Raw genomic sequence first — 12,049 nt, 5'->3', positions numbered from 1 at the left:
TTCTGTGCAAGAGATCTCTGATGTTGCTGAGATGATGGCAGGGAGAAAAATCATACTTTTGAGAAAATAGAACCAGACTTTGTCCTCAAAGTACAAATAAAAGAGGTGAATGCATAGGGAAAAAAAATCAAACTGTGTAAATTATGTGTAGTGGAGGGAACAGACGTGATTACGCTGCTGGGCTTGGACTGCTGCTTCCTGGTCAGTCGCTTTGAAGCTCTCTGGGTTGTAACGGCTGCAGCAAGCTCGCCTGGCAAAACCCCAAATATTTTGCTGTTGGGTTAGTGAATTGAAATGGCTCATTGCAATCAGAGGGGAACCGGAGGACAGGGCAGAGGGAGACTCCTGCGGTGAGTCAAATGGAAAGGGAGAAAGCCGAGCAGAATGAATGGAAAAAAGATTTGGGGAAGGAAATGAGAAAGCAAAAGTTTGTTCCCTTTTGAAAACATGACTAATTTGGCTCCATCCATGGTAGAGCAGTTTGCAGCCAGGGCTGAACTGCGCAATTAAAGAGGTGATTTTCAGGGAAGCCAGAACGCGCTGGAGAAGACTGTCAGGGTTCGGACAGAGGAGCTCAGCTCTCTCTGGCTTTGCTTGTCTTATTGGTCCCCGAGGGACCCTCCAGAGCGGGGAGAATAAAAAAGAGGGTTTTCTCAGGCTGCGGGGAGGTCAGGTGCTCCAGCTGGATCCCTGATTAATCTTTAAACAGCGCAGCCTGCTTCTGTGCCAGGGAAATCTAATTTACGCTTTTTGCCAAAGCGCAGGGTACGAGGTCACGTTCGCAGCTACACCCAGACCAGCCCCATGGCCAAGCGGGGTGGGCAGCCGGGGCAGGTGTCTCTGGGTGCTCGGCATTCCTGCGGGGAAGCGGCTCTGCACCGTGATGGCAGCAGGACCGGGCAGGCTGCCGTGCTGCAAAGCTGGCTCCGGCGAGGCCGAGCACAGGGAGCGCTCACGGAAGGACAGTCCCGTCTTGGTGTGGACAGCGAGGGAACTGGAAAGCACAGAGGTGCCTCTCCTGCAAGGACGGAGGGCAGAAAGGGAGCCGGAGTTGCCTGAGCAGAGGCTGCTGTGAACCTGCTGCCTCTGCTGCTCAGGTTTCAATGCGCTGTCAGATGCATCAGCTGCTTACACGACACTGTCTTTTCTTTCCTGGCTGCAGTGATTTATCTGGCATTAAATACCAGGTAGAATAGATTTAGTGCTGCTATTCAGCAACTGGCAGGAGCGGCGTGCAGAGGGTGACGGCTTGACAAGGTCAGGCTGCATGTTCTCCGAGCAGGAGTCAGGCTGTGACGGGGAGAGGGAAAGCAAAACAGCTGTGTGCTCCAATACCTTTGGAAAACGTAATGCATATGGATGTTGCTCTTTTGTTGAGGGGTGAAGATGCAAAAATGTGAGCCCTCCTCTAGACCTTCTGTGACCTGTACTGCTTTTCTTCCTTGTGCCCCCCAGGGACGCACGGTGCCCAGCCCCTGCAGCCACCGGCCGTGCCCGGGGTCTCCTCTCCCCGCAGAGCGCCAGGAGTAGAGGTTTCCTTTGTGGCCCCTCTGGTCCCGTTAAAAACCTGTTCTCGCCCATGCCAAAGCAGCAGATCTGCAAATGCAGTGATTTCACGGCTCACGAAATTGCAGTCAATAGAGCTGGCGTCACTGGGCTGGATGCGCAGTTTGCGACAGGGGCCCGAGCTCTAGTTTTTTGATGCTGATGAACGATTACAGCAAGTTCCCGAGACCTGTATTTCCAAAAGCCTTTGCCCAGAAGAGGCATCTGAGGCTCCTCCTTCAGCCCTTTTCTTAGGGCACTGATTACCCTCAATACCTATGGCAATACCTGGGCACTTAAGAGCAGGGGTATGGCTGTGCCAGGCTCTAGGGTGTTAACTCCCCACCCTAGCAGGTAGCTTGGAAACTTTGGACCTTCATATGTATCTGAAACACTTGTTTTCTGCTGTTTAAAATGGAAAAAAAATATATCATTCCTGTAATACAAACTCCCATCTGATTCTCCACGCATCGGTAATGTTGAAAAGCTCTCTCATGATATAGCTACCTTAATCACTGTACTTAGATCATCTTCAGTAACCTACAGGAGGGAAATGGGCTTTTTAGCCCATGGAAAGGTTAAGAAATAACACTTGGTCACCTTTGCAAGGCAATTTGGGCTCTAAATATGGAATTAAAAGTACTAGATGAGAGCTATGCGTTATTAGCCATCTCTTATCTCCAATTGACCTTTCCCAGTCAGTTTAACACCCAGTCAAAAGAAATCAGAACTTGCATTTTATGGTAACTTGGCAATATGCCTTTATCATCTATTAGAGCATCCCAGAAGTGTGTATTAACTGATCACAGAGGCCATTACGGTCCGTTTTTAAAAGCAGGAATAAAACCAAGGTAAAACCGTGCCAGACGGACTGTAACTGATTGATGGAGTCAGGTTGCGGAGATACCGAAAGAGCGGAAGATCCAGCGTGTGGCTATGGACCTTGTCAAAGCCCCGGGAAGCCTGAAGGGAGACATTGGATTATCTCAGTTGTATTGATTGAGTGACTGCTGTTTCGTGAGCAGACCCAGTCTGTCCTGACACGGCCTTATGGTGACAGGACTCCTCTGAGCAGCATGATAGTTCTCTCTTTTGTCACGTTTTCTCTCCGCTTGGCCTGCCTGGCTGCTGAATGGCATGTGACTTGGAAATTAGGTTTCCATTTTGGTGGATTATATGCAAATCTAATAGTTCAAGCGTTGCAGATAGTTCTGGAAAGCCTGATCTTTTGCGGCTGTTCCCTCACCGTTAAAGGCCCCAGATGTGCTCCCAGCACGTGCACTGGCCGCAGCCCTGACTGCTCCTGCGTGCTGGCTGCAGGCTGGACTGTCTGCGACTGCAACTGCTCTTGCCGTGATTCGAGGATCTTATTTCTTCATGCAGATTTGGAAGAGGCATCTGTGGGGCATGCTCAGAGATCTTTCTCTTGATGGTAACGTCACTGCGAGCATGGCTCCACCAGCGTGTCACCGGGCTCCCCCAGCTGAAGCTGCCTCTCGCGGTCAGTGCAGCCATTAAGCCCGTGAAAAGGGGTCTTAATGGTGGTTGTTCACGGTGGGTCTTCCTAGACCTTGCCTAAAGCAAAAGGGTTTTTTTTCCTTTGCTTTTCAGCTGAAGATTTTTTCCTTTGACCCATTCTGGGCTCCAGTTACTGCCATGTCCCACTCGCTCCCCGCTGGCCCCGTGGTGCCGTGGGCTGTCCCTTCCCGGTGCTGGACCACGGGCTGCCGTGCTGGGGGCTGCTGGGACAGGGCTGCCTGGGGGAAGACATTTATTTAGGCCAGGTTATTTTCCATCTGGGTTAATCCTCGGGTGCGTGGGGGCAGGCGAAGCAGGGAGCAGTAAATCTCTCCGCTGCTAGTCCCAGCCTTCAGAAGCTGCCTGCCAGCTTGCATTTGGGTGTTTTAGCTAGCTCCGGGGCCTGTGCTGACCTTTCCCAAAGGCCAGCTCGCTCCAACCTTTCTGGGTGGAAACAAAAGTCACGAAACACTTCCCTTCTCTGCAGCCTTCTTATTGCACAGAGCTTCAAGGGAATAATTGTTGCGTAACGAGAACACGACTGAGTCATTTTATTCTGTTTTATGTTGGTGTTGGTTCCTGTTTTGATTAGTATTCAGTGCACACTTGAAACAAGGAATCTGCTACAGGATTAATTCTATTAAACTGTCTCTTATGTAAAATTTTCAACCCCATTATTGCTTGAAGTAAAAATGAGGAGATTGGTGGAGTGGAGGCAGCTGATCCAGGCTTGGTCCATCCCAGTATACCTGTCACCAAAGGGAGGGTTTGGGGAAGAGGGGGATCTGGATTCAGCAAGGGGTGTGTACTGGATTGACCCGATTCCCAGGCTGGGGATTAACGAGCAAATTTTGGCATCTCTACGCAGCAGGGTGTTGTGCATGGCAGGAACGCGCCTGCTCTGGGGATAGGTAGCCTCTATGGGGGGGCTTGGTGCAAGGAGACCTGCAGTGGACTTGCAAGCATTTTGTTCCCCTCTCTTACTTGATGCTTAAGGGCTAAGTGTTTTTTCTTTGGTTTCACTCAGTTTTCTGCCTGGTCTGATTAAGACTTGTTCTAACAAACTTTCATGCTGCCACATGTTTAAGAGTTTCACCTGTGTGTCATCCAGGGAAAAATCATTGTAAAATACCCATGAACAGGTGAGGAACAGAGGAAAAGGTCTTGGTGGGAAAACATCTGGGAAGGTACCTAGAGAGAAGCAAAGGAGAAATGCCAGGTGCCACTGGAGCTGATCAGTTTTGGTGTGCCATGACCCTTGGTCCAAAAAGGGACAAACTCCCCCAAACAGGTGGATGTACCTGTAAGGGGGACCCACCTTCCCCATGGGCTTTGGTTAAGAAGCAAAGCTCTCTGCCAGCCTCCCTGTTCATTGCGCCGTGCCTTAGCTGATATCTTCCCAGCTCCAGCTCTTTTACACCCCCGTCTTGACCCTTTGGGTGCAAACCCACACTTTGCGTCTTGCTGCATCATTCCCGACACTGACTGAACAGTAAATAATTCTTTGCTTCAGTGAGATATAAAACTTTCCTCTCTCTTTGGTGGCTACATGGTGGTCATCCGTGAGGAACTAATCTTCCTCTGAACATCACGTTCTCCATCTGTCTGTGCATATGAGGCGTGACACGAACCTCGTCAGTGCCACTGTGTGCAGCTCGTAGCTGGCTCTAAGGCCAGACATGACGGGAGTCAACTGCTTTGGGTGCCCGATGGTCCAGCGCTTCCTCTTAGGTGAACTGTGACAGCCGCGTTTGCACACTTGTGGGGCGAAATGTCCAGCCGATGCATGTAACTTGTCAGCTTCTTTTTGGTATTTTTAGCACTTACGGACTGAGCTCTGTCTTGCACGTGCTCTGCTTTTTTGGGTGCTTGCAAGAGACAAAAAGAGCACCACGGTGCTCTGAGACCAATAAACTGATTATCCCAATTAAGGTGAAAGAAACTGGGATAAATGCAGTTAAGAAGAATGCCTCCAAGCACGCGGAGAGCGTGTAGCAGTGTGCATCAGCGGCACTGCCTGTGGCCCTTCAGAAGAAGGATGAAGAAGTGACTCAAAAGAAGCATCGTGTCGTGTGTCCCCTGCTCGCTGCGTGAGCGGTGCAAGGTGAGCAAACCTGCTGCAGCCCCTGCGCTGCTGGGGAGGGAGGGAGAGGTGGGATGCGGCTGGAGATGGAGGCAGCTGCCCCGGGAGCGCTCTCTGGCGAGATGCTCGGTGCTGGGGCTGATGGACAGAAAAAACGATGGTGCTCTGTTGTCTGCACGGTTCCTATCACGAAATCTGCAGCGTGGGTGACATATTGACAGTTCAAAAAGGGCTTCGATCTGCCACGTCGGCAGTTTCACATATTGTAAGCCTGTTTTATCCTTTGAAAAGACACCGTCAGTCTAAAAGCCATTCTTGCCCCTCTCTCTTTCGCTTGCCTTTTATCCAGCATACTTTCATGAGGCAAGGACGCCACAGCTCCACCTGAACTGCCCCCAAGCAGATGCCCAAACTCTATATTTTCTATTAATTTGCAGTGTTTTAGGTGACACTAATAGTATTCCTCTGGAAAAGGAACACCTCAGAAGATAATTAATTGCTTTTCTGCTGCCATTTAATCCAACTCTCATGGTAGACATCCCACTCGCTGTCTCATTAATAAATGGGTGTTAAAATCTCATCATAGTCTGTCTGGCTGTGCTGGGAATGGCCTTCTGGCTACGTTATCCTCAAGGTGGAATTGCTGAAAGAAGCTGGTAATTCACCATTACTACCCTAATAAAATATTTAATCAGATTAATGAATGTAACTTCATTAGTCAATGTGCTCCTTAGACTTACAGCTGGTACCATAGATTTCTCAGTCCTTTTGTAATGTGCTTTGGAAAACTCGACTTATTTATCTCCAGCATCTCCTCTGTTTTATCTGCGTTGCTACAGCTGGACTACAAAATCTGTCACTCATTGATCAGCTTCAGGGGAAAGCATTCACAAGAGCTGCCTGGAAAGGAGCTGGTATGTGATTAGACTGCAATCAAAACTGCTTCATTTTTTCATTAGAAATTCCTAGGCTGGTTGCTGTAACGAGCCCTCGCCACGAGAGCTGTCTGGTGAGTATTCACAGTGTGCCGCTTCCAGGTCTTGAATTGCAGACCAGGGCGAGGGAGCTCGAGGTAGATAATGTCGGAGAGGATCGGGGAGAAATGCAGAGGAGCTGAGATCTGTGTGCACCAGGAGCACGCTGTTATAGTGGAGGGAAAGCTTGTTTCTGGACTGCGTGGGGATGCCTTTCGTAGAGCTGGACGGACCTGCCGTGCTGGCTTTTTTAGGTGTTGGTCTTGATGCAACAGATATCGGAGGCTTTGGATGAGGTGTAGATACGAATAAATTAGACAAAACTGAAGGCTTGTGGCAGAAAGAGGTTTTTGCTCATTCTGTTTTAAAATGAAACTGCAAATCCACAAAAAAGTCATTTATTTTTCCTGCCGAAGCGGTGTTTCTCGGTGACGTTGCGTGGTCGGTAGAGGAAGGCGTGCTGCCTCTTTGCAGTGCAAATGTCCAGTGCAGTATGGCATGCTGCTTCTTCACTGTGCAAGTATAAGCAATAAATTAACCACCTGAAATGGGAGATTTATAGTGATACCCATCTTGGCACTGAAATAGGCAGTATGTTGTTGTCCCTGATTTTCCTGTTATTTGTGAGCAGTGTTTGCTTTCTGCCAAGCGTTGGGGATCCAGCGTCACAGAGAATCTGTTTCACTTTGATCAAACCCTTCTGGAAACAGCCGCACGCAGCACTGAAGTATTTGCTGCTTGTCAGCGGTCCCCTGGAGCGCACTGCACGCACAGAGCAGTATTTAAGTCTCCGAGGTCAAAGAACCAGTCTGTGGTTTGCTACGTGCCTTTTCCTTCGAACGGGAGGCCGGCCATCGCCCCTGCTCCTGAACTCTTGCTAAAACTTAATGGAGACAATGTTCTCCAAAAATCACATCTCCGTACTGCGCTGTGCCCCTTTACTTGAAGCCTATTGACCTCTTTCTGTAGTCAGCAATTTTTATAAGTTTTGTGAGTTTGAGATCTCTATTAAATTGCCTGCATTAATGTTTAACCTAAAACCAGTGCTGGAGAGCCGGCGCTCGCTGGCTGCAGAGCAGGGCTTCCCAAACGTGTGGTAGATGCTCACTGTTAGCAACGTCTTGTCTTTTACGTGCAGAATTGATTTCCGCGGTTAATTTTACTGCTGCGTGTCGTGAATAACCATATGCAACATACAACCTCAGCTACTGATTTCTTGGCAACTAGTAATTTGAAGTTTTACTATACATTATATGACACGCTACAAAGTCATTGACTTCCTGTGGCTGATCTAAAATGTACTTAAATCATGGATGAATGAACATATTTTTCTAAGATAAGCCCAGAGCAAATGAATTGGATTCATTTTTAATGCTGACTTGTTTCGAATGCCCAGTGACACATGAACAAATGATTGCCATCAGTTGTCCTTTTTGTCTGTAGGGTAATGCTCTGGGCAGGATAATACTGGTGCATTTAGCATAATAAATCATCCCCCTGGCTTGATATTTCTTCTTTAAGGAAATGGCTTGGATTCATCCTCCAGAAGATGGATCAAACTTTTCTTTATTGTCACAGTACCGTTAAAGTCAACAACAAAATTCGCCGACTTGACTGATTCAAGGAGGTCATGGTGTTTTAGACTCCCGTCGTCCTCCTCTCTCTCTTTCACACTGACAATTGCTGATCTGTTTAGTTCCTTGCATAAAAGGTGCTCTGCACGTCTGGTCGTCTTTGACACCTTCCTTGTAGCTTTTCAGTTCTGCTGTGTCTGTCTTGCAGCTGAGGAACAGTGACAAGAATTTAATGTCATATTCAACATGTAGTGGCACCACTGCTTTTACAGAGGCCTAATCATGTGTCCTGGCTTTCCTTTCCTTTCCATTCCTTTCCTATTATTTCCAAACACTTCCTTTGCTTTTTTTGTTTTCTGCTGAGCACGGAGCTCGTATTTTCGCAGAGCTCTCTTATGATGCATAATACCTTAATACCTGTAGCAGGCTTAGAGCTCATTGATGTGTATGTGGAGTTGGGATTTTTTCCCCATGCGTGTTATTTTGCATTTATCAACATTGAATTTCATCCGCTATTTTGTTATCTAGTCATGTAGCACTGAGAAGCCTCTCTGCAAGCCTTCACTGTTGTTCTTCACCTTCGCTAAATTAAAGAAGCTGCTGTCTCCAGCAAAACCGTGGACTGCGAGACACCTTCCACGAGCACGTTGAACAGGTCAGGCCTGAATACAGACTCCGATGAGAGTCCTTTGGGAAGTGGATGCTTCTCCACCGGGAACAGTCATTGTCCATTCCATCTGTTTTCATATCTTTTCATCAAGTGTTTCTTCCTGTGAGGATCTTTGCTTTTATACAGTATCATAGCTCTTTCAGAGTTATTGGTCAGATGTATTGAAAAACGGTTTTTTTGGAAATGCAAGTAAACTATATCAGTCATAACTCCCTCATCCACAAGCTTTTGATCTCCTTCAGAAAACTCAAATATATTTATTACGCAAGAGTTCGTTGTATAGAAACCATGCTGACTCTTTTGCAATAGATCGTATTTATCCACATGCCCATAAATTCTGTGCTTTATTAAAATACCTGAGAATGGACCCAATATAGACAGATATCAGATTTACCAGTATATGGTAAGTATATTCCTGGATGTATAAAATGGGATTCATATAATGAGTGTTGCATTTGTAGTCTTATACCCTTCTGGTATAAAGGCAGTTTTAACTGAGTTTTTTTGTCAGATTATCAATGAATTTCATTCAGGAATTGGGAATCATGACTGCATATCTCATCCTTACATTTGGCCACTGCCTGTTTCATCAAATTGCTCCATCCCACCAGTGCTGACATGCCCTCAGCGCTCCCCCCATGAAGAGGGAGGAATTTAGGGAAGTTCCCATAGCTGAATCTGTGGGGGAAACACCCATAGCCACCTACACACCCACACACACCCACACACACCCACGAAATTCATCTGTAGCCTGCTCTCCTTGGATGCTCCTTTGATATTTTTATTGGTTCTCCATGCTGTCTGGGGGAGGGCTGTTGACTCCTGCTTCTGAAAATGATTTATTACTGTTTTATATATTTTGCAAACTGTTTTTTAAACTTTTTTTTGTCCTGCGTGTTGCTGGTTTTTTTATATTCACCCTATGAAAGTCAATGCTCATTTCTGTTTTCTCATTATTTTTATTATTCTCATTATTATTGTTTCTCCTTATTTAGAAAGGAGTTCAAAGTTTTGAAGGGTACCTTCTTACTTTGAATATCTTTCTTTTCATTACTCTGGTGTTAATTGTGTCTGATTTCTGGGCACCTTTACGACATCTTCTACATCAGATTGCCAACCCATGTCCAGAGCCTCACTCTCCAGGATCATCTTCCTCAGTCCAGAGATGCCCAGTCCAGCACCACCTGCTCGTGGTTGCCACTTCCCAGCAAGATGTAGAACATGTTTTCATCAGGTTAAATGCTGTTTTTTGTCATTGAAAATTTCATTCTTCTTTGGACTTCTCTTTAATTAATTGCCTTCCAATTGGCAATAATAATGTACTCTGTATAAAATATATATATATATGTGTGTGTGTATGTGTATATATATATATATATATATATATACATATATGGCTTTATTATTGTTAGTGGAAGGTTTTACCACTTCAGTTACATATTTCATTTACAAAGTTTCCTTTCTTCCTCCAACTTTGAGACAGCTGTGAAAGTACTCAGACTGTTAATATATTTCCTTAAGGATCAACTGATTCTCTTTAATACCTTTTCTCTTAGCTATACGTCTCGTGGGGCTTTCCCTGAGGTTTTTGAGGTTGATAGTCTTGGAATCCGTTGTGGTTTTTTTTCTGGTGGTGGTTTTTTTTCTGGTGGTGGGGTTTTCTTTTTTTTTTTGTGGTGGTTTTTTTTTAGTGGGTGGTTTTTTTTTTTCGGTGGGTTTTTTTTTGGTGGTTTTTTTTTTTTTGGTGGGTTTTTCTTTTTTGGTGAGGCTGTGAGCTTTGCTATCTTTGGACCAGTCTCACTTAAATTGATTTTTGCTTTCAGTCTTAGCCTCACTACCTTTGCAGCTGCTTGCCCTGGTGTTTCGCATGAAGAAACTGTTGAACAGTCTGTGTTGTCTTCTGTTCTTTTCTGTTCAGCTGCTTGGGTAAATCCCTGTTACTGCTGTGTTTTGCATAGTTTTGCTCATGGCTGTGTTCACTTTCTCTTCCAAGCTTGGCTTTTTTTTTTTTTCCTTCCTTTTTTGGTACTCCTCTTGTTCATTCTCCATACTTCTGCATTAGTATGCAAACTAAAGTCATTAGTGATTTGACTCGTTGTACTCTTCTTTGTTCCTCAATGGCTTTACTGTAAACATTTACCCTCTCTTCCTATTTCCCCCACCAGTCCTAGGTTCTTGCTGTTCATTAATTTATCCCATTTATGCAGTCTTTTTTGCCACTCATCTCCCTGATCCTAAGTCAAGATGCTTTTTGCTAGGTTAGGAGATGGTCGTCTTCACTCTTGTAAGGTCGACTCCCTGTTTGCCTGACAATTTATGGAGTATCAGTCTCTGATTGGGGACTTATGGAGGGCTGGTAATGAATCCTAATCAATTAGACCGTTTCCCCTTCCACCATGTGTAGTTTGGTCCTTTGCTGCCAAGGTGGTGCCCTGCTCCTAATCTTGGTGTGTAGCTGGTGGAGCAACCAACTTCCAGGCTAGATCCATCAGCTTCCTTCCAAGGAAGACTGTCATTTACTTGAAGAGGGAAGATGGGCATTTTGCTAGACCTGGATATATAAGCGATTAAAGGAACATTTCTTTGTGCTATTGGGAATGGAGAAGAAACCAGATAAAATATCTCAAAAGCACAAAAACATCCCCAAGAACTGTCTCCTGGTGCAATCTAAAAATTAGGACCTTAGGGACTGGTGTACTCCTCATCCGGCCATGCTTTCCAAGGAAAATAAGTCCTCACTGAAGAGGAGGTATGTGCAGTCTTCCTTAACGGTGCTCTGGAACTGCACGAAGTGTAGTGGCAATCCCGGTGTGAATTCACTGCATTTTGGGTAATGCTGCCTTTGAAAAGAACGAAAAAGACCTGAGTGTGATACCAGAATATGGATGATGCAGGATATAAAGCTATTAAAGCGCACTTGGCAGCCGTCAGGTTCTGGCACGCTAAAGAGGATGCAGAGATGCGCAGATCACCCCCGATCACTGCTCTGGAAATCTGATCAGAAAACTATCCCTTACCGGCGCCGAGCTGCAGAGGGCAAATGTGCCTTGTGGTATCTTCACAGCAGGAAAAGCGCTTGCTCCTTCCTGCCCCGAGACCGCGGGGCGGCTGCGTGGGTGGTGCTGCCGCGTGAGCTCCCGCGCATCAACCGCCCGCGAGGCCAGAACGCGCGCGGTCGGGGCGGAGGATCTGGGTTCATTGCCGCCGAAATGAGGAAAGCCAGCGAACGCAGTGATAACTCATCGGGGCTTCTGCGACCGCAGCCCAGGCGTTGTGCATGTTGTTTAGAGAGCTCTTTTTTTCCGTAGAGAGTCTGTTTTTTGACATTTAGGCGCTTCGTGCCATATGTTGTTTTTCACGGTGTAATGATGTGAGGCACCTTAACGATGAAGCGCTGGCATCCTTCCCGAAAGGTAGAGCAGCGCAGAGGCTTTGCAAGCCCCGCAGCTGGGCTGATGCACAGCACTGTGCAAACCGATGGCTTCGGTGCACGGAGGTTCTGGGTCTTGCATGCACGGGCTGCGAGACGCTGCCGAGGGGCAGCGTGCCCCGGCTTGGTGCCCCACGGCTTTGGGCAGTGTGGGGCACGCGTGACCCCCGGGGGCAGAGCACGCGGCTCGGCACTGCGGGGCCGCTGTTTGCATCTCTGTGTGTCATGATAACACTGTTATAATGGGTTTTTAAA

The sequence above is a fragment of the Dromaius novaehollandiae genome, chromosome 5, assembly GCF_036370855.1.
Source record: "Dromaius novaehollandiae isolate bDroNov1 chromosome 5, bDroNov1.hap1, whole genome shotgun sequence".
Taxonomy (NCBI): Eukaryota; Metazoa; Chordata; class Aves; order Casuariiformes; family Dromaiidae; genus Dromaius; species Dromaius novaehollandiae.
Note: the sequence above shows the minus strand (reverse complement) of the source record.